This window comes from Fukomys damarensis, unplaced genomic scaffold (genome assembly GCF_012274545.1).
Source record: "Fukomys damarensis isolate Sample0158 unplaced genomic scaffold, DMR_v1.0_HiC HiC_scaffold_39, whole genome shotgun sequence".
NCBI classification, from domain to species: domain Eukaryota; kingdom Metazoa; phylum Chordata; class Mammalia; order Rodentia; family Bathyergidae; genus Fukomys; species Fukomys damarensis.
In genome coordinates this window covers 40,255,613-40,280,594 of record NW_022900951.1, presented here as the reverse complement: position 1 = coordinate 40,280,594, position 24,982 = coordinate 40,255,613, and the positions used below count along the sequence as shown (strand labels likewise).

The window sequence follows — 24,982 nt, the reverse complement described above, 5'->3', positions numbered from 1 at the left end:
AATTATCATTTCTGGTGAGCCTCATTAATGAAGAAGTATAAGAGAAGGAACTGTGTGTGATTTTACCTCTACAGGCCCTTTCTGTGTCTGAATTACCCACCTAACTATGACCAGTTTTTTGGGGTATTAATCCATCATTTACAAGTAAATTAGCAGGAGGCTATTTATGCAAAGAGCTACATCCAGTGTCTTATTTTCCACCTAGGTTATTTCTAGAAGAAATATTTGATAAAGCCCATCACCAATATTCCAGGCATTCAAGTAGCTAAGTTCCTATCTAAAGATTATAAGATTCTCTGGCCGGTGATTTAGCTCAGTGGTTCCGCTGCCTGCCTCGTAAGCACAAGGTCCCATGTTTGATCCCTGGTACAAAAAAGAGATTATAACAGTCTCACAATCTGAAAGTCTATACCATTTATTTGAAACTGTTGTCAGAACTACTAAAATAAATGTGCGGACATACTAAATAATTAGTTTAGCTATATATGCAGGGAATTAATGTCTTTAGCGTCAAAGTACAGTAATAATGACCACATATGATCCACCTTATTCTGCTATAACTTTCAGCAGGCTGTCTGAATGAAGATAAAGATAAATGTACCACTCACAAGAATTGACAGATCTGGGATACATACAGCACAAATAGCACTTTAGAGATGGTTTAAAATTACGGTTTTCAGCTAAATGTTCCCATAGTTTTAAGATGTATTCCTCTGTGGATATTGTGCCAAGGACGATATTGCTGTGAGAAGCTTGTAACAGATTTGTGCAGTTGCTATGTGCAAAAACCCCTAGAATAAATGAGTGCGGAATAAAATCAGGATGAGAAAATATTGCTATAGTAGCAGTTCATTTTCTATAGAAAAAATTTGTAAAATAAAGGAGGAAGCCCTAGAACTTGGATAGAAATAATTTTTGCAGAAAATGGACAGAAAAACAAGCCATGCTTCTCATCACTGCTTTTTATTAAGTATGTTTTATACCATAATTATAATGGGGGATCTCAATATCACTGTCACTAAGAAATATCAGAACTGAGCCAAACCTTGTTGCTGAGACAAAATACCTGACACCCAAAGTTAGAGAGGAAGGGATTTATTTGGCTTACAGTTGTAGGATTCAGACCAAAATTGACTGCCTCCAAGGCAGGGATGGCAAACAGGCGTCCAAGAGGAGAAACAACATGTTGCTCAAGGGAGCAAGGGTAACAAGAGAGCCTTACCAGTCAGTGTCTTCCTGCCTCTTTTACCTTATTCAGACTACTTAGGGTGAGTAGCACTCACACTCTTAATCCCAGTGCCTTTAGGCCTAGCCCTTAATTGAGTCAATCACACCACACACTACAGATTCAACTACCTCTGGAAAGGAATGAAGCCTTGGGGGGACATCTAAATACCAACCGTAACAATAATGTATGTAAAAAATGTTTTAATTTTGTGCTTTGATATTCTTTACAACCATCTTTCTGTAAACCCTTTAAAATTGTAACGATGTTTGTGAGTTTTCTATGAATATAATCTCATTTGCAAGTATTTTTTTCCTTCTGTCTTTTTCTTACCTTGCTGCCATGATCAAGATCTCCAGTAACAGGTAGGTACCCTATGTCATTCTTTTTCTAAGAGTGTTTTTAATATTTTGTTATTAAATATGGTGCTTATTATAGGTTTTTTCTGTGCAACCTTTTCAGAATATGAAAATATATTTTTAATTTTAAAAATCACCAACAGATATTACTTATTGTGATGAGAATATGATTTTCCTCATTTAGTTTATTAGTATGGCAAGTTAAATTGATTGGCTTAAAAATTTAAACCATGGGGCTGGGGATTTAGCTTGGTGACACTGCGCCTGCCTTGAAAGCACAAAGTCCTGAGTTCGATCCCCGGTACCAAAAAAACAAACAAAAAAATAAAGTATGCATGGAATCCTGGTTTAAGTTTAGTTTGATCAGGGTTTATTATAATAATTATTATTTTTTAGTGTCAGGAATCAAACTCATGGCCTATCACTTGCTAAGCAGGTGCTTTGCTGCCGAACTACATCCCCAGCTGTAATTGTTTTCAAAATAATGAGAATTTGATGTGCTAATATTTTCTTTAAGATTTCAGCGTCAGTGATCACAAAAGAAATTCACCAATATTTTCAATTCTTACATAGTTCTAGTTTTTTCTTTTCTGTACTTGGTGGGGATTGAACCCAGGGATACTTTACCATTGAACATTTTCAATTACTGATTCAGTTTCTTATAGAACTGTTCTATGTTTCTTATGACTGTTTCGGTAAGTTATACTTTCTTTAAAATTTTTCTAATTTGTCAAAGTTTTAATTTACTGATGAAACCTGGTGTTTAGATATAAACTTACTTGATTCACTGCTTTGCCTCAAAGATTTGGTGTGTTACAATTTCTCAAACGTCTAACTAGGCCTATGCCCTTGTTCAGTGGAGCAAATCGACGGCATCTGTGCCACACTGGACTGTGTATATCATTGAAAAAGGTTCTAAAGTTTCACCATCACTGCTAGTTGTTTATCTCTTATTTTATGCTTGTTTTCTCTTTCCTTTTTACTGATTAATACTTCCTTCTTTTATATTTTCTTTGGGTTTATATTTCTCTTAATTTCCTGAGCTACGTTTTTAGCTTTTTACCTTAGAGCTGTTCTCATTTTATAACATACGTATATGTTACCTAAGTAGCTTTGGCTCCATCCCACAAGTTCAGTATGCAGTAAATTTAGTAATGTAAAATATTTTGAAATTTCTGACTTCTCCTTTGACCCATTGGTTACTTAGGTTTGGTAATTAAATTTTGAATACATTGCAGACATTATTATTATTATTATTATTATTATTTGTACTGGGGATCGAACTCAGGACCTTGCTTGCTTGTGAGGCAGGTGATGGCACCACTGAGCTATATCTATCCCCTGCCCTACATTGTAGAACATTTGATTCTGCTTGACAAGCATGGTTTACTATTTCCTTTAGTGTGGTTCTGCTAGCGATAATTTCAGTTTATATTTTTGGAGAAGTGCCTTTCTCATCTTCATTTTTCTTTATAGATTTGTTAACTGGTTATAAAAATTTTAGATTGCCAGGTAGTTTCTTTTAGCATTTTGAAGATACCTCTGCCTTCTGACTGGAGTAATTTTGTTTTTAGAAAGTCCACTGTCAGTATGATTATTGCTCTTCTGAGTGTAATTTGCCTCTTTTCTCTACTTCTTTAACAATTTCATCTGCATCTTAACTTTTTTGAAATTTTACTGTTGTGAACTTAAGATAGTTTCTTTTCATTTTCCCTTTTTGGAATTATTAGGATTTATCCAATGTTGAAAGTGTGTCTAATGAATTTTGAAAACTTTGTAACCATTTTCTTTCCATATTATATGTATCCCATTTTCTTATTCTTTGCGGTTCCAATCAAATACATGTTAAACATTCTCAGTGTATCCTTTATGTCTCTTCCTGTTGTAATTACTGCATATGAGCCACTCCAAAACTTAGTAGCTTAAGACAAGAAGCATTTCGTTATTTCTGTGGATAGACTACAACTCATCTGGATGCTTCTTCAGCTGATCTTGCTGGGTATCTGTCGTGAAGTTCCAGTCAGAAGGTATCTGAAGCTTAAACATGGAAGACACTTGCACTTATATGTCTGGTCTCAGTGGTGGTAACTGGACATCGACAGTCTCGGGGACACCTCTTTTCTATATGGCCTGTTGTTGGTGTTTCCCCATGTGATCTCTCCAGCAAGATTCCCCAAAAGGTTTCCAGAAATGTGGAAGCCGTCAGCTTTTTTTAAAGCATAGGCCCCGAATTGGCACAGTGTCTCTTTTACTCCATTCCTTTAAAGACTGCCAGAGATTTTAGTTAGATTTAACATGGGCGAGGGATCTGTCCAACTACAGGAATGCAAAGAAGAATGTACAGCATTATTAAGGTCTGTGTTTGGAGAGTAGTTCCTTTAACTTCTTTCTGTGTGCTTTTGTCCACCCTTATACCCCTCTATAATACATTCTGAATATGTTTTTGTCCAAGTTTATCTTACAGTTCACTTTCTTTCTTCATCCATAGAATTTGTGATTCTTTGGAAATTTTATTTTCAGGTCTGGGCTTGATACTTTTTTCCTTTTTCTAATCTGTCATGAAAAATTGCTCTTCTAGTTCTCCACTGAAAAATGTAATTTGGCTTTTGAACATTCTAAAACCATAGATATTTTACATTCCAATTCTGACAGTTCTAATATTTTGTTGTTCTTTTTCTTTTACTCCTTTGCGTCTTATTTCTTCCTTTTCTTGCTTAGTAGTTTTCTTCTTGCATACATGGTTATCTCCGAGTCTGGTTTCTGTATTTGAAAAGTTAGTTGCCTTAGGCCTCTAGGGAATGTTTCTGCTTTCTTCTTTCACATGACGGAACGTGCTAGCTTTCTGGAACCATCTTAATCTAGGCATCTAAGCTACCTAGATGACTTGAGGGCTATATTTTCTTTCTTTCTTTTTTTTTTTTTCGTACCAGGGATTGAATTCCAGCCCTTGCACTTGTGAGGCAGGCGGTGGAAACCCTGAGCCAAATCCTCTTCTCCCTCACAGGTCATCCATCAAAAATATCCCTCATCTCAGCTTCCTAGGGTATCAGCAAACATAGCCCTACAAAAAACAGCCCATATGTAGTCTCTTGCCCTCTTTTAGACTTGGTGCTTGGTTGTTCTCACTGTCTTAATTGATCCTTGGTAGGTTTTTTTGTTTTTGTTTTTTTGTACTGGGGATGAACTCAGGACCTTGTGCTTGAGAGGCAGGAGTGGTGCCACTGAGCTAAATCCCCAGCCCTCTTGGGTAGTTTTAAGATGTTCTCTTCTACTTTGGTCAGCCTCTTCAGTGAGAGTGGTGGCTCCATTTAGCTGCTCTATCATTACTGAAATTAAAAGTTGCCATAATTTTTAGTACTGTATGGCGAGCAGGAGTGTGCACTAACTGGAGGTCTAGACAGCAGTAGTTGCCAACTAGATTTTTATATATTTTATATATATATGTCACACATCAAACCTGTTAATTCATACCCGCCAGTTGCCACTCCCTATACCTGCACAAGTCTGAGGAGCACGACTTTGTTCCTCCTTTCCTGATGATTGCGGTGTTTGATCCGGTTACCTCCGTGTTGATCCGGGGGTCCACTCCGGGTAGGTGTCTGATGTCTCGTCGGGCAGAGTGTCGGGCAGTCTTGGGTGTCCGAGTGGGACGAGTTGGTCTTCTGCGCTCTCTCTTATTCTAGCTTGGGGTGTGTGGCACTGGTTCGAGTTTATCACTTCACACATACTGGGGGGGTTACATACATCATAGGGTGTTTGTAGGGTGTCATGGGGTGTTATAGGGTGTCACTCATAGAATCTGTTTGATTAGATATCACACTTCACTCTTGGGGGTTACACATCGGGTTTCACACATTGAATCTGCTGGGTTAGATATCACTCTTCTCTTCACTCTCTACTCTTGGGAACACACTGACATTGTATTCTACATTGGGAACGCCTTGACATTGCTTTCTACATTCTTCACATTGACATATGCGCTCTACATACTGATATGCCTTTCAGTTTGCTTACAATCTGTCCTGTGAGTCCATGTGCTCCAATTCTGCAAGTTCAACCAATAGTGGATTGAAAGGATTTGAAAAAAATCGGTATTAATTTTGTAATAACTAAATCTTGGAAACACCCCAGTGACCCATTAATTGAAGACTGGATAAAGAAGATGTGGTTTTATTTATTTTTTAAAATAAAGTGGAGTACTACTCAGCCATAAAGAATGAGAAATTAGAGACATTTATGGCTAAGTGGATGCACATTGAGGCCATACTCTTAAGTGAATAAATAGGACACATGTGTAAATACTGCATAGTTTCTCTGGTGTGAAAAATTTCCAGCCCTTGCACTTGTGAGGCAGGCGGTGGAAACCCTGAGCCAAATCCTCTTCTCCCTCACAGGTCATCCATCAAAAATATCCCTCATCTCAGCTTCCTAGGGTATCAGCAAACATAGCCCTACAAAAAACAGCCCATATGTAGTCTCTTGCCCTCTTTTAGACTTGGTGCTTGGTTGTTCTCACTGTCTTAATTGATCCTTGGTAGGTTTTTTTGTTTTTGTTTTTTTGTACTGGGGATGAACTCAGGACCTTGTGCTTGAGAGGCAGGAGTGGTGCCACTGAGCTAAATCCCCAGCCCTCTTGGGTAGTTTTAAGATGTTCTCTTCTACTTTGGTCAGCCTCTTCAGTGAGAGTGGTGGCTCCATTTAGCTGCTCTATCATTACTGAAATTAAAAGTTGCCATAATTTTTAGTACTGTATGGCGAGCAGGAGTGTGCACTAACTGGAGGTCTAGACAGCAGTAGTTGCCAACTAGATTTTTATATATTTTATATATATATGTCACACATCAAACCTGTTAATTCATACCCGCCAGTTGCCACTCCCTATACCTGCACAAGTCTGAGGAGCACGACTTTGTTCCTCCTTTCCTGATGATTGCGGTGTTTGATCCGGTTACCTCCGTGTTGATCCGGGGGTCCACTCCGGGTAGGTGTCTGATGTCTCGTCGGGCAGAGTGTCGGGCAGTCTTGGGTGTCCGAGTGGGACGAGTTGGTCTTCTGCGCTCTCTCTTATTCTAGCTTGGGGTGTGTGGCACTGGTTCGAGTTTATCACTTCACACATACTGGGGGGGTTACATACATCATAGGGTGTTTGTAGGGTGTCATGGGGTGTTATAGGGTGTCACTCATAGAATCTGTTTGATTAGATATCACACTTCACTCTTGGGGGTTACACATCAGGTTTCACACATTGAATCTGCTGGGTTAGATATCACTCTTCTCTTCACTCTCTACTCTTGGGAACACACTGACATTGTATTCTACATTGGGAACGCCTTGACATTGCTTTCTACATTCTTCACATTGACATATGCGCTCTACATACTGATATGCCTTTCAGTTTGCTTACAATCTGTCCTGTGAGTCCATGTGCTCCAATTCTGCAAGTTCAACCAATAGTGGATTGAAAGGATTTGAAAAAAATCGGTATTAATTTTGTAATAACTAAATCTTGGAAACACCCCAGTGACCCATTAATTGAAGACTGGATAAAGAAGATGTGGTTTTATTTATTTTTTAAAATAAAGTGGAGTACTACTCAGCCATAAAGAATGAGAAATTAGAGACATTTATGGCTAAGTGGATGCACATTGAGGCCATACTCTTAAGTGAATAAATAGGACACATGTGTAAATACTGCATAGTTTCTCTGGTGTGAAAAACTAAAAGTGTAAATAAGGGTCAAAATGTATAATTGATATTGTGTAATAGGAAAAAAGGTCTAAAAGAGTAGAGGAAGTGGGAGAGGTAGGGTAAAGGTAAAAAGGGAAAAGAAAAAATATGAGAAAAAGGAAAAACATGGAAACAATGTCTTTGTAAACAGGGGAATGGGAAAAAAAAAGTAACCAAGATATATCATGCAGAGGTTCAACTTCCCAATGATGAATGCCATCATACTGTACAACTAAAATGTACCAATAAACTTAATTTTTATAAAAGAGAGAAAAAGAAAAGTAAAAGTTATGTTGAAGTATAAAACACACACACATACACACACACACACAAAAAAAAACCATACATTTCCATAGTGATATTCTGCAGCCTACTAGTGAAGACTTACTCTCAGGAGTACTCTGAGGAATGCTGCAGACATTTGAAGCCTGCTTACCAAGTGAGCACTCTAGAGACCCAAACTTCTCTGAACTCGTGAGAATTCCTTTCTGGTATACAAGTTGTAGATGATTCCTATGTCTTGAGAATGGAATTAATTTTCTCCTAGAATAACCTGAAAATTTAATAAACCATGAAGGTATAGTTGTCATCTCTTTCTGCCAGGGTTTCATGGATTCTCTTTTACCCCAGGGGTTTTCCATTTTAGCTTTGTTAGAAACTAGAAAGTTTGTTATTTTAATTTACTGTTATTCCCCTCCCCTTTATTTTCACCTTTAAAATACCAGACAGTATTGTGTTTTTTAGTGAAGGATAGACAGGAAATTGAAAATACTAAGTAGTTACCTCTTCCTTGTGTTTAGGGGGAGGATTGGGGTTTGAGATAGGATCTTACCATGTAGCCCAGGCTGGCCTTGAACTCACAGTTCTCCTGACTCAACATCCTAAGGGCTGGGATTGGGGACAAGCATGCCCATTGTGGCCTGGGTTTTCTCACTCACAACTTTCTTATTTTGAGAAATGAGTCTATTTCTAGGAGCTGTTGCTTCTTCCCTTCTGAAATCAGGGCTTAGAATAGATGGCTTTACAAGTTGAGTCACTCATTCTGTAATAAAATTCTTATATGTTAGAGATATCCAAGTGCTGATGTTGCATATGTGATTGACTAGCTGAGCCTTTCTCTGTGGCTGCTGAGTCTGAAGGTAGACCTCTAGGTACAATTAGAGTAGGGATGGCATTCAAAATTGAGCTCAGAGAGCAAGTTGGTCTGAGCCCTTGGACACCGCTGTTGAAAGTAAAGGACCACAAAAAGTATGAGTACTACTGAACACTTGTGTCCAGAAAATTTGGAAGAGAACCAAGAGAAATTAAGTGTCTTGGAAATCAAGATTACAGGTGTGTAGCACTTCCCCCTCCCATATGCTTCTCTTAAAAAATAACTGTTCCTTTGTCCCCTATATTGTGTGGTTTATTCTCTACCACTATACTCGTCCTTTTGTCATTCCTGGTTTTTCATGTTTCACGGTGGGGTTTGCCTCTTGGGCAGGTGAGGAGGCAAAAGAAGATGGCTTGGGGGTTGGTTACTGTGGTTCAAAATTAGGTTTGAGGGTAATCCTCAAATGACCAAAAACAAAATGTTGACCTCATTGAAGTAGAGACTATAGAATGGCTGTTAGATGGGGCTGGGGTGATCAGGCGGAGAAGAGGGTTTGGGGAGATGTTTGTCAAAGGCTACAGTTAGATCTGTCGTACAGCATGATTATAATTTTAAATGATGATATATTGTGTTTTGAAAAACACCAAATGGATGTTATGTTCTTACCACAAAAATGATCATTATGTGAAGCAACACATTTGTTAGTTAGATTTAATAATTCCACTGTATGTGTCAAAACATAATATTGTACATGATAAATATGATTTTATCTATTAATTTTAATACTTAAACATTGTTCATAAAGGAATGTAAGTCACCCACAGGTAATGTCTAAATTCTCCAATTTGTGAGGAGATCTGAGGTGACTTATGTGAACTTATAGAATAATGGGGAATTGTTAGTATCCCTCACCTTTTACACAGAGCTTTTTTTCCTAGTATAGGAAGTGCTGGCTATGAATAGTAGGAATTGTCCCTAATTTTTCCAGGTAGTTTTATGTGCACAGTGTGCTTCTTCTAGACTTAGACTTAGATCTAAATAATTTCCCAAAGGACATACAATCAAAGCATCTTTTCTTTTTTTTGCAGCTTCTAGGTACAGACACTGATTCTAATTCTGGAACTGTTTATAGTGAGAACCTGTATTGGTGTCAGGTCACTAGAAAGCCAGCAGGGCCAGATTGTTCTGAGTTGTTAAATATGCTCCTTGTGTTTCTTTATTTAGATAGGGACAGAGATGAGAGATGGCTGGTTTGAGAAGGCCCTCTTGTCTGCTTTGGTCCAGAGTTGAGGATCCCAGATGCCCTGTCAGGTCACCTTTTGTCCCACTTTGCCTGATGTAACAGGGAGGAGGATGGAGGGGGGGTGCTCTGTGCAATAATGGGGAGAAGCAACCTGTACATATAGGTCCCAGGGCTGGTGTATTAGGGCTATTAGGAAGCTGGTGCTGCCCATGAGGTAGGAGAAACAGGCTTTGGCCATTGGGGGCAGTCCTCTCTAGCCAACATTGCTCCTCCTTCTCTCCCTCCTTTCCCTCTTCCTTCTCTTGCTGTTCCTGCTGTTGTGCTGGGGATAGAATCCAGGGCTTTGCACATGCTAGGTAGAGCATTTGCTCTACCACTGAGCTATAGTCATCTTCGATGTTTCCAGTGACATCCCTAAAGGAACAGAAGGTTGAATTCCCCTAAGGAAATACCCTGGAAAGAGTCATATAGGTGTCAGTAGCTGGTTGGTAACTTGTAGGGATGCAAGGCAAAGGTATTTGAATGAGTAGAGATGAGAAGGGCAGGGTAGGTCTTGTGTGCTTCATAGTTGAAGCTCCTACTCTGCTTTACAGATGTGAATTTGGGGACTTGGGAGAATTGCTCATTTTCTCTTGGGCCCATAGCCTTTTGCACTGTTTGGTCTCTTTCTCCTTTATTTCTGAGACTCCTGCCAGTAAGTACCCGGGTATGTACCTTCTGCAGCCTTTCCTGGATAGTGTCCTCACTGAAGGCTCCCACAGGACAAAGGCTCACAGGCTTGCTTCTCTGGTTTTTCAACCCCTCTACCTCTGGAGCAAAGACTCTTGGCTGCAATTGTGACACTAGGTATTCATTGAGGTGGCTTAGAAGCAAGAAAAACTGTAGCTTGCTCTGGTGATTTTCAGAAACTTTTACTGTTTTGCTTTGCTTTCTCAATAGACTATAGTTTATGAAGGAATATGCAAATCACATAGAAACTAAGCAAATATATTTCCCGTCTTGTTCATGATTTTACATACCTGAACAATGTCTGGTAAAATGCAAATAAGGCTTTTTCTGAATCATGAATCAGATTCATGGATCGAAAACCAAGGAGTCATGAACTCTTGGAAAATTCAGTTAAATAGTCCTTGTTTTTTAATCTCTAAGGCCAAGATGTAGAAAGGTTCATCACATTTCTATTATAGGAGAAATAGTTTTGGACATTGAAATTCATTCACTCATATAATCAGTTTTACAGTTAAAAGTTGAAATCATGAGCTTTTAGAAAATGAGCAGCTTCCTTTGAGTGTAGTGTTCTCTGAAAGGAAGGCTCAGTGAACACGTTTGCTCTGCCTTTTTGCTTTGCCAGCTTTAGTTTGTTGTTCTTACAGATGTTGTCTTCTTAAAGTAACTGACTTTTCAGAGAAACATTTGATGGATCAGTGTTTAGAGTAATGAGAGAGTAAAGACAGGTTTGGTGGAGGGGGAACCAGCGTGGGGACCGTTGAAAAAGTCAGACAGTAGCTTGTAATGCTTACATACTTCTACCCTCTATGCATGAATGATTCATTTTTCTGTCTTTGTTATAATAGCCACAGTGTTCAGTCTCCAAGACTGTCTTGTGATATATCCTTCTTTTGCTAAAAGGCTACATATCAGCAGGCTCGTTTGATTTAGGAGCCAATTCAGCATACCACGCATACCATTTGAGAAGAATGTCAGAATCCTTCCTGCTATGAAAATGTCATGCATGCTTAAAATGACAAAATTTGTCCCAAGCAATGGTTTCAAGTGCTTTATAATCTTTTTTCTTTTTTGAGTCTTCAAAGCAAGTTAACTTGGGGTTTTCTTTTAAAAAGGAAAAATCCCCCAAGTATTTGTTTTATTTTAAAATGTCAAAATACTAAATTGGAGATTTAGAATATCCAAAATGTAGAATAAAGGTGGTTCTTTTTTATTGTGGCAAAAAGCACAAAAAATTTAGCATCTTAACCATTTTTAAGTACAGTATGGTAATGTTAAGTATATGTGTATTGTCATGCTACAGGTCTCAAGAACTTTTTTGATTTGCAGAACTGAAAAACCCCCTTCCACTTCTCCTCAGCCTCCAGTAACCACTATTCTACTTTCTGTTTCTATGGGTTTGACTACTTTAGATATCTCATAAGTGGAATCATGCAATATTTGTCCTTTCTGTGTCTGGCTTATCTCACTTGGATCATATCCTCCACATTCATCTATCTTGTCATAAATGACAAGATTTCCTTTTTAAGTAAGCTAAATAACTTTTCCATTGTGTATATATGCCATGCTTCATTTATCTGCTTATTTGTGAAGATAGTGTCTTGTTCTCAAGTGTTCTCATTAAATCTTTTCTTAGGAAGTAAAGCAACCAAACCATAGAGAAAGAACAGAGACAAATCAAATCTGAGTCACATATGATAAGAAATGGAATTCTGGTGATTCTTAATTTCAGACTTTCATACATGTAAAACACAGAATTTCCTGAATTGAAATTTTGGTGTGAGTAGTTTGAGTTTATATTGCCCCACTGCCCCCCTTCCCACACGTCCAATCCAACTCCCTCTTAAAATTAGACTCCCTTGGACTTTCAAGGCCTGTGCTCAAGTGCTCAGTGGAGAGTATAATAACCCAAGGAATTTTCTCCTGAAGTTGTCTGGGCTTCTCTAGAATGTCTAGAGAATTGAGATAAGTAGTACGGCCACAGGGAGGGAATGAGGCTCTTGCAGCTGCGAAAGGATGGGTGACCTATGAGATCATTAGGGTTAGTAATGGGCTTTCCCACTGGACTCTGGGGGATTTTCTCATAGATCATCTTCTTTATGGATTCCTGTCCCAACCTGTAGTTGAAGCCAACCTGTAGTTGGCTCAAACAAAACCACCCCAGTAGTGTGCTCTGTGGTCCAGCATTAGTCTAAGAAGTGTAGCCAGAGAACCCAAATACAAAGGTTTGACTTGAAAGAACATTGTTGAAGAAGAATCGTAATCACCCAGTGTTACTTGCACTTTTTGTTGACTTTTATTGTTTTCCATGTGCAAAATTATGGTGAAGACCAAGGCTGGGCTTGGTTAGGAGTTGGGGTCCCTGTCCTCATAGGTGCCTCAGTGTCAGTGACTGCCTGTCTTGCAGGTGCAAGCTGCAAGAATGAGCCTTTTCTCCTGGTCTGTCTCATTTATAATTCAGGAATAAGTATGAGGAGCAAAAGAGGGTGGCAGTCTCTTTTTCTGTGCTCTGAAAATTCCTGAGCTGAATTTGCAAGTCTAACGGCCTCCACACTAGGCCTGAGAATGCCTCCCTTCTGCCCTGGCTTGGGAGTGGGGTAATGCCTTGCCTTTCTCTGTTTATTTTTTGATGTCCTCCTAGGAAAGCAAAGCAGGGTGCCATGGAGTAAGTGAGGGGAGAATAAAAGCTTTGAGAAGAGTCTAGGGCAGACAGAGGCACCTGAGAGGTCTAGGGAAATACTTGCATGCTGTAGAATGTGGTGAACGCTGTCATGGAACCCAGAATGGGACTCAGGCAAATCAGGTACACCGTTCTGTGGCAGTGGCAGCTGGTTTGTGCCTGCGACAGAATGCTGAAGAGGATGTGCACACTTAAACCCTGCCAATTAGCAAGATAGTCAGCTGATTCTCAGGTGTGAGTCAAGTGAGAGCCAAGACAGATTTTCCCCCAAAATGGCAGGAAGCCAAGAGCTCTCTCTTTGATGATGCCACATCGGAGGACAAAAGAAATACTTTAAAGAGTTTTTTTTTAATCAAATCCCTTTTTGTGTATGTATGGCTTTAAAAATAAATTAATACTGTTCTCTCCTTTTATGAAAATCTTCAAGTCCGCAGCAAAGTTGAATAAATTTTATAACGAGCAGAAACAACCACCACCTAGATGGCTAGCATTTTAATATACTTTTAAAAAATCAGATGTCTTTTTGTCCATCTAACCATTCATTAACCAGTCTTATTTCTAATGCATTAAAAAATACTATCCCATCTTTTCATTATCTCACATTTTTTTCTTTTCTCTTATTACCCTTCCCCTACCCATCCCACCTTAATTACACTTTTAGCCCCTTTCTTCCCATTTTACAATGTCAGTAATGGAAATAAACTGTTTGTAGATGGGGAGGGGAGAGGTGTACTCTGAGGAATGCTGCAGACATTTGAAGCCTGCTTACCAAGTGAGCACTCTAGAGACCCAAACTTCTCTGAACTCGTGAGAATTCCTTTCTGGTATACAAGTTGTAGATGATTCCTATGTCTTGAGAATGGAATTAATTTTCTCCTAGAATAACCTGAAAATTTAATAAACCATGAAGGTATAGTTGTCATCTCTTTCTGCCAGGGTTTCATGGATTCTCTTTTACCCCAGGGGTTTTCCATTTTAGCTTTGTTAGAAACTAGAAAGTTTGTTATTTTAATTTACTGTTATTCCCCTCCCCTTTATTTTCACCTTTAAAATACCAGACAGTATTGTGTTTTTTAGTGAAGGATAGACAGGAAATTGAAAATACTAAGTAGTTACCTCTTCCTTGTGTTTAGGGGGAGGATTGGGGTTTGAGATAGGATCTTACCATGTAGCCCAGGCTGGCCTTGAACTCACAGTTCTCCTGACTCAACATCCTAAGGGCTGGGATTGGGGACAAGCATGCCCATTGTGGCCTGGGTTTTCTCACTCACAACTTTCTTATTTTGAGAAATGAGTCTATTTCTAGGAGCTGTTGCTTCTTCCCTTCTGAAATCAGGGCTTAGAATAGATGGCTTTACAAGTTGAGTCACTCATTCTGTAATAAAATTCTTATATGTTAGAGATATCCAAGTGCTGATGTTGCATATGTGATTGACTAGCTGAGCCTTTCTCTGTGGCTGCTGAGTCTGAAGGTAGACCTCTAGGTACAATTAGAGTAGGGATGGCATTCAAAATTGAGCTCAGAGAGCAAGTTGGTCTGAGCCCTTGGACACCGCTGTTGAAAGTAAAGGACCACAAAAAGTATGAGTACTACTGAACACTTGTGTCCAGAAAATTTGGAAGAGAACCAAGAGAAATTAAGTGTCTTGGAAATCAAGATTACAGGTGTGTAGCACTTCCCCCTCCCATATGCTTCTCTTAAAAAATAACTGTTCCTTTGTCCCCTATATTGTGTGGTTTATTCTCTACCACTATACTCGTCCTTTTGTCATTCCTGGTTTTTCATGTTTCACGGTGGGGTTTGCCTCTTGGGCAGGTGAGGAGGCAAAAGAAGATGGCTTGGGGGTTGGTTACTGTGGTTCAAAATTAGGTTTGAGGGTAATCCTCAAATGACCAAAAACAAAATGTTGACCTCATTGAAGTAGAGACTATAGAATGGCTGTTAGATGGGGCTGGGGTGATCAGGCGGAGAAGAGGGTTTGGGGAGATGTTTGTCAAAGGCTACAGTTAGATCTGTCGTACAGCATGATTATAATTTTAAATGATGATATATTGTGTTTTGAAAAACACCAAATGGATGTTATGTTCTTACCACAAAAATGATCATTATGTGAAGCAACACATTTGTTAGTTAGATTTAATAATTCCACTGTATGTGTCAAAACATAATATTGTACATGATAAATATGATTTTATCTATTAATTTTAATACTTAAACATTGTTCATAAAGGAATGTAAGTCACCCACAGGTAATGTCTAAATTCTCCAATTTGTGAGGAGATCTGAGGTGACTTATGTGAACTTATAGAATAATGGGGAATTGTTAGTATCCCTCACCTTTTACACAGAGCTTTTTTTCCTAGTATAGGAAGTGCTGGCTATGAATAGTAGGAATTGTCCCTAATTTTTCCAGGTAGTTTTATGTGCACAGTGTGCTTCTTCTAGACTTAGACTTAGATCTAAATAATTTCCCAAAGGACATACAATCAAAGCATCTTTTCTTTTTTTTGCAGCTTCTAGGTACAGACACTGATTCTAATTCTGGAACTGTTTATAGTGAGAACCTGTATTGGTGTCAGGTCACTAGAAAGCCAGCAGGGCCAGATTGTTCTGAGTTGTTAAATATGCTCCTTGTGTTTCTTTATTTAGATAGGGACAGAGATGAGAGATGGCTGGTTTGAGAAGGCCCTCTTGTCTGCTTTGGTCCAGAGTTGAGGATCCCAGATGCCCTGTCAGGTCACCTTTTGTCCCACTTTGCCTGATGTAACAGGGAGGAGGATGGAGGGGGGGTGCTCTGTGCAATAATGGGGAGAAGCAACCTGTACATATAGGTCCCAGGGCTGGTGTATTAGGGCTATTAGGAAGCTGGTGCTGCCCATGAGGTAGGAGAAACAGGCTTTGGCCATTGGGGGCAGTCCTCTCTAGCCAACATTGCTCCTCCTTCTCTCCCTCCTTTCCCTCTTCCTTCTCTTGCTGTTCCTGCTGTTGTGCTGGGGATAGAATCCAGGGCTTTGCACATGCTAGGTAGAGCATTTGCTCTACCACTGAGCTATAGTCATCTTCGATGTTTCCAGTGACATCCCTAAAGGAACAGAAGGTTGAATTCCCCTAAGGAAATACCCTGGAAAGAGTCATATAGGTGTCAGTAGCTGGTTGGTAACTTGTAGGGATGCAAGGCAAAGGTATTTGAATGAGTAGAGATGAGAAGGGCAGGGTAGGTCTTGTGTGCTTCATAGTTGAAGCTCCTACTCTGCTTTACAGATGTGAATTTGGGGACTTGGGAGAATTGCTCATTTTCTCTTGGGCCCATAGCCTTTTGCACTGTTTGGTCTCTTTCTCCTTTATTTCTGAGACTCCTGCCAGTAAGTACCCGGGTATGTACCTTCTGCAGCCTTTCCTGGATAGTGTCCTCACTGAAGGCTCCCACAGGACAAAGGCTCACAGGCTTGCTTCTCTGGTTTTTCAACCCCTCTACCTCTGGAGCAAAGACTCTTGGCTGCAATTGTGACACTAGGTATTCATTGAGGTGGCTTAGAAGCAAGAAAAACTGTAGCTTGCTCTGGTGATTTTCAGAAACTTTTACTGTTTTGCTTTGCTTTCTCAATAGACTATAGTTTATGAAGGAATATGCAAATCACATAGAAACTAAGCAAATATATTTCCCGTCTTGTTCATGATTTTACATACCTGAACAATGTCTGGTAAAATGCAAATAAGGCTTTTTCTGAATCATGAATCAGATTCATGGATCGAAAACCAAGGAGTCATGAACTCTTGGAAAATTCAGTTAAATAGTCCTTGTTTTTTAATCTCTAAGGCCAAGATGTAGAAAGGTTCATCACATTTCTATTATAGGAGAAATAGTTTTGGACATTGAAATTCATTCACTCATATAATCAGTTTTACAGTTAAAAGTTGAAATCATGAGCTTTTAGAAAATGAGCAGCTTCCTTTGAGTGTAGTGTTCTCTGAAAGGAAGGCTCAGTGAACACGTTTGCTCTGCCTTTTTGCTTTGCCAGCTTTAGTTTGTTGTTCTTACAGATGTTGTCTTCTTAAAGTAACTGACTTTTCAGAGAAACATTTGATGGATCAGTGTTTAGAGTAATGAGAGAGTAAAGACAGGTTTGGTGGAGGGGGAACCAGCGTGGGGACCGTTGAAAAAGTCAGACAGTAGCTTGTAATGCTTACATACTTCTACCCTCTATGCATGAATGATTCATTTTTCTGTCTTTGTTATAATAGCCACAGTGTTCAGTCTCCAAGACTGTCTTGTGATATATCCTTCTTTTGCTAAAAGGCTACATATCAGCAGGCTCGTTTGATTTAGGAGCCAATTCAGCATACCACGCATACCATTTGAGAAGAATGTCAGAATCCTTCCTGCTATGAAAATGTCATGCATGCTTAAAATGACAAAATTTGTCCCAAGCAATGGTTTCAAGTGCTTTATAATCTTTTTTCTTTTTTGAGTCTTCAAAGCAAGTTAACTTGGGGTTTTCTTTTAAAAAGGAAAAATCCCCCAAGTATTTGTTTTATTTTAAAATGTCAAAATACTAAATTGGAGATTTAGAATATCCAAAATGTAGAATAAAGGTGGTTCTTTTTTATTGTGGCAAAAAGCACAAAAAATTTAGCATCTTAACCATTTTTAAGTACAGTATGGTAATGTTAAGTATATGTGTATTGTCATGCTACAGGTCTCAAGAACTTTTTTGATTTGCAGAACTGAAAAACCCCCTTCCACTTCTCCTCAGCCTCCAGTAACCACTATTCTACTTTCTGTTTCTATGGGTTTGACTACTTTAGATATCTCATAAGTGGAATCATGCAATATTTGTCCTTTCTGTGTCTGGCTTATCTCACTTGGATCATATCCTCCACATTCATCTATCTTGTCATAAATGACAAGATTTCCTTTTTAAGTAAGCTAAATAACTTTTCCATTGTGTATATATGCCATGCTTCATTTATCTGCTTATTTGTGAAGATAGTGTCTTGTTCTCAAGTGTTCTCATTAAATCTTTTCTTAGGAAGTAAAGCAACCAAACCATAGAGAAAGAACAGAGACAAATCAAATCTGAGTCACATATGATAAGAAATGGAATTCTGGTGATTCTTAATTTCAGACTTTCATACATGTAAAACACAGAATTTCCTGAATTGAAATTTTGGTGTGAGTAGTTTGAGTTTATATTGCCCCACTGCCCCCCTTCCCACACGTCCAATCCAACTCCCTCTTAAAATTAGACTCCCTTGGACTTTCAAGGCCTGTGCTCAAGTGCTCAGTGGAGAGTATAATAACCCAAGGAATTTTCTCCTGAAGTTGTCTGGGCTTCTCTAGAATGTCTAGAGAATTGAGATAAGTAGTACGGCCACAGGGAGGGAATGAGGCTCTTGCAGCTGCGAAAGGATGGGTGACCTATGAGATCATTAGGGTTAGTAATGGGCTTTCCCACTGGACTCTGGGGGATTTTCTCATAGATCATCTTCTTTATGGATTCCTGTCCCAACCTGTAGTTGAAGCCAACCTGTAGTTGGCTCAAACAAAACCACCCCAGTAGTGTGCTCTGTGGTCCAGCATTAGTCTAAGAAGTGTAGCCAGAGAACCCAAATACAAAGGTTTGACTTGAAAGAACATTGTTGAAGAAGAATCGTAATCACCCAGTGTTACTTGCACTTTTTGTTGACTTTTATTGTTTTCCATGTGCAAAATTATGGTGAAGACCAAGGCTGGGCTTGGTTAGGAGTTGGGGTCCCTGTCCTCATAGGTGCCTCAGTGTCAGTGACTGCCTGTCTTGCAGGTGCAAGCTGCAAGAATGAGCCTTTTCTCCTGGTCTGTCTCATTTATAATTCAGGAATAAGTATGAGGAGCAAAAGAGGGTGGCAGTCTCTTTTTCTGTGCTCTGAAAATTCCTGAGCTGAATTTGCAAGTCTAACGGCCTCCACACTAGGCCTGAGAATGCCTCCCTTCTGCCCTGGCTTGGGAGTGGGGTAATGCCTTGCCTTTCTCTGTTTATTTTTTGATGTCCTCCTAGGAAAGCAAAGCAGGGTGCCATGGAGTAAGTGAGGGGAGAATAAAAGCTTTGAGAAGAGTCTAGGGCAGACAGAGGCACCTGAGAGGTCTAGGGAAATACTTGCATGCTGTAGAATGTGGTGAACGCTGTCATGGAACCCAGAATGGGACTCAGGCAAATCAGGTACACCGTTCTGTGGCAGTGGCAGCTGGTTTGTGCCTGCGACAGAATGCTGAAGAGGATGTGCACACTTAAACCCTGCCAATTAGCAAGATAGTCAGCTGATTCTCAGGTGTGAGTCAAGTGAGAGCCAAGACAGATTTTCCCCCAAAATGGCAGGAAGCCAAGAGCTCTCTCTTTGATGATGCCACATCGGAGGACAAAAGAAATACTTTAAAGAGTTTTTTTTTAATCAAATCCCTTTTTGTGTATGTATGGCTTTAAAAATAAATTAATACTGTTCTCTCCTTTTATGAAAATCTTCAAGTCCGCAGCAAAGTTGAATAAATTTTATAACGAGCAGAAACAACCACCACCTAGATGGCTAGCATTTTAATATACTTTTAAAAAATCAGATGTCTTTTTGTCCATCTAACCATTCATTAACCAGTCTTATTTCTAATGCATTAAAAAATACTATCCCATCTTTTCATTATCTCACATTTTTTTCTTTTCTCTTATTACCCTTCCCCTACCCATCCCACCTTAATTACACTTTTAGCCCCTTTCTTCCCATTTTACAATGTCAGTAATGGAAATAAACTGTTTGTAGATGGGGAGGGGAGAGGGGGCGAAGGGAGGGCGGGGACAAGGGGAAAAAATGAGAACCAAGACCTGTCATGTAAAGGTACAAGATCCCAACAATGAATGTAACTGTACTGTACCCCTAAAATGTACCAGTAAACTCAAAGCTGAAAAAAAATACTATCCCAGCTTTGGGGCATATAGCTCAGCAGTCAAGTGTGTACTGCTCAAGACCATAGCCTTAGTCCCCAGCAACAAAAATACATACATACTTAATTACTTTCTTCTAAATGCTTTTGCATTGTAAGTTCAGAAGCTATTGTATAATTTTTCTTTTGAAATAAAATTGATATACAATGGAGTGCACAAATCTTGAATGAGCATTTTGTCTTTGGAATGCTGTGTTTTTATTGTTCTGGAAGAATTTACAAAGCCACACTTTTTTTCCTTTTTGCAAAAACAGTTTCTAGCTAATTATATAATTTCTATAAATTATTTCAGAAGTGCAGTTTGTAAGGTTGTTGGGAATGATAGACTACTTACTAGCATATTGGAAATATTATTATGAGGTTCATTGTCTTGGTCCTAGCCCTGGCCTGCATCCCCCAACCTCCATGAAAGTCTTGCAGTTTATGGGCTGAGGTTTCTCCAGGATCCACATATGAAAGGCTAGCTCAAAGGGACTTCTAAGCTTTTGCTATTCACACCGTGGCAACTTCTTCCACTTTTTCTTTTCTTCAGAAAGGAGAAACAGTCCTGTCATTCAGTATTTCATAACAAGCCAAAACCTTCCCTTGCTTCAGTATAGCTATTGTGTAAATCCAGATAGACAATTTCACAGCAATTCGTGGTGGCATTTGTTCATACAGAATTGAAATATCTTTGTGAAATGGCAGATTACCTTAATACTACAAAGAACACTTTTGTCATGATCAGTAGGAAAATGAGGAGATGTTGTTTTTAAATTTATTAGGGGATCACAGGGGAGTCCTTAATGAAATTATTTGTTTTAATTATTCCATCATTGGTATGTCATGTTATTTCAATGATGGAAAAGAAGCAAATGTGATAGGAGAATAATTTGTTTGGGGTCTTGGTGATGTTCTGCCTTTAAAATGGGGGAAATAGGGCTGGAGATTTAGCTCAGTGGCTTCGCCGCCTGCCTTGAAAGTGCAAGGATCCAAGTTCTAACCCTGGCACCAAAAAATAAACAAACAAAAAACATAAAAAGGGGGAAATGGATATTTGGCTTGGCACATAATTAGTGTGTCTCCAAATGCCAGGTGCGGTGAATACATCAACTAACCATAAAGATAGACTTTTCAGAAAGACACACAATTTTCTTGAGAAGAGAAGATGTAGGTACATAATGGGTCAGAAAGGTTGATGATTTAAAATGCAGTGTGGGTCCAGAGAACACGGGAGTGGCTGGAAGTCCAGTGATAAGGGACTTCTTTATTTCCACTTTTGTTTCTGTGGATCATGTGCTTTAGGTGGTTGGAGGTGCATGGACAGAGGGAAAGGAGAGCTTTCAAGCTCGGTTACAAGTAAGCCTTTGCTTTCAGTCCAACAGGCAGGTTCTAGGGATGGTAGATTTTTTGCTGAAGTCTTAGAGCTGACTTTATAGGAATTTTAACTGGACAGATAATTTTGAAGGTCAGAATGGTCCGTATCTTGGATCAGTTTTCATTCCTTACTTGTGATTGACAGAAATCTTTTAGTACACTTTTTGTCAAAAGAAAGACTGGTACTCGTATACCCATTTATCATTTGCATAGAGGAGTAAAAGAAGAATTTGACTGGGAGCGATATCAAAATAAGCTAAGAGAATAGTGTTTAAACAAAATATGCAGAATAAAAATTTTAAGGCAAAGGTAGCATTCTAAATTCCAAGTGTCTCCTTATTAATGAAAAGCAATGTAATCATGAAAATTAGCACTCCATTTATTACTGAGGATATGGTTGATGTTAAAACCACAAACAAACAAGAAAAGCCCAGCAGCATTTCTTGGGTATAGTTACTCATCTCAACTGTTGCAAAATAGCAAGAGGGAAAGGAAAACTAGAAAGGGGTGGGTGGTTAGTGGTTTAAAAAATAAGGTGACTAATTTGTGCTGACTAATATCAGTGAACTCATAATGAGTAACAATAGTGAATTTAGAAGGGATATATAAGTAGCAGGAGTGCTATTTAAAGGTTGCTTAAATACAAAAGGCAGAAATGTTGGTCTTAAGTAAGAATCCCTTTTGGGAGATTTGGAAGTAATTCTGCCCCCCCCACCCCCAGTTTTGTCTCCTTTAGTAGTCTTTGCTAGTGTAGCTCCTTTTGTACTTGCTTCCTGGGAGAAATTCCTGGCAGTTGAGCCTGCTTGTGGTTTTGCTCTGAAGTAGTATTATAGGTGTAATTGATTAAACTAAGATGGTAGTAGTGATTCTGTGATCTGCAAAACAAAAAGTTTGTTCGAATTTATCTTCTTAAGGTATGTTTTTCTTCTCATAGTGTAAAAGTTTAAGAACTGGCCAACCATCCTTTTTAAAAAGTTGGATACACTATCATCTTTTAAATGAAAGATTATAACCTACAAATAAACACATAACTGACCAAAACACACAAAGACAGGATAGTGTCCTGTGGAATATCAATTATCTGAATGTTTATTTCCTTCTTTGTTGAAGATATTTTTGAGCATTAATCAATTCCCCTGAAACTCCTTTTAATGACTCCACTTGATCTTAGGTCAGTTAAAGAGATTTGCTGCCTTTGCCTGGCATAGTATCTCTAGATTTACTGATGCGGAGTCTCAACTCCTCTCATGTGCATTAGACTTGAACTCCTAAGAACAACCACCTAACCCAGTGAATGGCACTAGCAGGTACTTAAAATTTTGTTAAAAAATAAGATCATGAATCATACATTAAAGATGGATTGATCTATGTCTTGAAGATTATGATATTGTTTATAATTTTTTTTCAAAAGGATAGCAAACCCAGCTAAACCTAGGACCTGACTACAAATTTAAATTTGGGCTAAAAATTTTAATTACTTCATTTTTCCATTGTTCTTTTTCTTCAGTTTTGTTTTCCTCTCATTATTACTATTTTCAGGGACTAGGGTCAAGTCTTGAAAATTTTACATACAAAGAAATCTAATGGTTCAGAAATAATGAACTGAAATTCTTATTAAAACGTATATTATGAGCTTCCCTGTGCTTAATTTCACTTTCAACATGAGAAAGTACATCTTTGTTTTTAAGGTTGTTTTTTCTTGAATTTAACAGACCTATTCAGAGGTAGAGGTGCGCTTAGAACAAATCTACTTAATACCATTCCTTCACAATTGGTGGAAACTATGATGAACTTTAGAGATCCAGAGGAAATTTAGGAAAAGTTTCATCTAAGAATTTTGCTTTCAATTAGAGAAAACTGTTTTTGAAAGGAAATACTTTTCAAAATCCAATTTGGTGCTTTGTATTTGATTCTTTAGAGGTTTTGTTGGTATATGAGAATGAAAAACGAATGCAGAGAGAGTTTTTTATGGGCATTTGGTTTAAGAATTGCCTCAGTTACAAACACCTTATTTCCATCTTTTCATTTTCTCACATTTTTTTCTCAAGGCCATACTCTTAAGTGAAATAAATAGGACACATACATGTAAACACTGAATATTTTCTCTGGTGTGAAAAACTAAAAGTGGAAATAAGTTTCAAATTGTATAATTGATAATGTGAAATAGGAAGAAAAGGGCTAAAGGAGTAGAGGAAGTGGAAGGTAGGAGAAAGGAAAGAAGGGAAAAGAAAATATATGAGAAAAGGAAAAAATGGAGACAAAGTCTTTTTAAATAGGGAAGGGTGGAGGGGTTAAAGGGAGGGCAGGAGTATGGGGAAAAATAAGAACCAAGATAAGTCATGTAAAGGTACCAGATCCCAATGATGAATGTAACTGTACTGTATACCTAAAAAGTACTAATAAACTTAGTGAAACAAACAAACAAACAAAAAAGAATTGCCTCAGGCCATGAACATGATACTGTATCCAAATTGAGGGTGTCTCTTGTTTTTATGTCTTCTGGTTTCGGGTAGGGCTAGATATTCTGAGTATCTCTTATGCAGAATCACTGTTTCCAGCTCATTCTAAAATACCATAAGTGCTTATACTGTAACTTTCAGGGATTGAACATTTTCTAATTTTATCTAAGTTTATAACTTTGGAAATAGATTAGTAAGCTGGGTAACTCTATTTTCATTTTGACATAGATACCTTGAATGGGTTCTTTTGTGTTTGTTGCTGTTGTTGCTATTTTAAATTCACATTAGTAGTATTTGAAATATGTTTCCTAAAATGAAATTTGGGTACTGAATAAGATGTTGTAGATTTATTACAGCTTATTGGCAGAGAGCAGTTGGTGAGCCAAAGAATAAGGATGTCAGGAATTTTTTTTAAGATTATTCAATGGATGACCAAGAAATGTTATAGATAAATACACTTGGAGTTTGAAAGCCAAAGGACTCTGGTGTATTCTTAGCTATTTGGTTTAAAGTTAAAAAGATAACTAGGCTTTTAGATTTGACAGAAAAAATAATCTAGAAGCTATTATTGAGCAGCCAACCCATTATTTGAGCAGTAGAGATAAATTGGTGTCCAGCATCATCAGAGTCAGGAGCACAACATCGAAACATTTGAATGCTCCTTAGTCCTAGTTGCTTTCTGGATTGTGTGTCGCTTTCAAGAGTGTAAGAAGATGCAAAGTTTTTCTATTGATCAAAGCTAAGGAGAATGGATCCCTTCAGACTGTAGAGACTTTAAACCAGTCAAGTGACACAAGGTAAGGACTTAATAAATGTGTTGAGTGACTGGATTCATAAATCTTAACAATCTGTAATGATAAATGAAGCTTTGAATACTGAGTAAGAAAGTAAGGCCAGCAGAATTTTATACATGGAGAATGAAATCATAGGATCTATTATACAAAGAAATGATGCCCTTTTAAGCTCTAAAATCTCAAGAAAAATTGCTACTAGGTGATGAATGATAGGTGTAGAGGTATCTCTCTGATCACTGAAGAATGCAGTGCCATCTAGTGGAATCATTTCACTAATGTGTACCGCAGCAAACACTTTTTTAGGTTTTTTTTTTTTTTTTTTTTTTTTTTTTTTTTTTTTTTTTTTTGGAAT

At 38.3% G+C, this 24,982-nt stretch overlaps 1 long non-coding RNA gene across 2 annotated transcripts in view; it reads left to right on the top strand.

Moving 5' to 3' along the window:
- LOC104875770 overlaps nt 1-24,982 on the top strand; it is a 120,608-nt gene that overhangs the window by 21,453 nt on the left and 74,173 nt on the right. Inside the window, exon 4 of one of the 2 annotated variants that reach the window (XR_784169.1) lies at nt 1,577-1,590. The exons of the other annotated variant lie outside the window; for it this stretch is intronic. This is a non-coding gene — a long non-coding RNA (uncharacterized LOC104875770). Of the gene's footprint in view, nt 1-1,576; nt 1,591-24,982 lie in introns of those variants that run through there. 2 annotated transcript variants of the gene reach the window in all.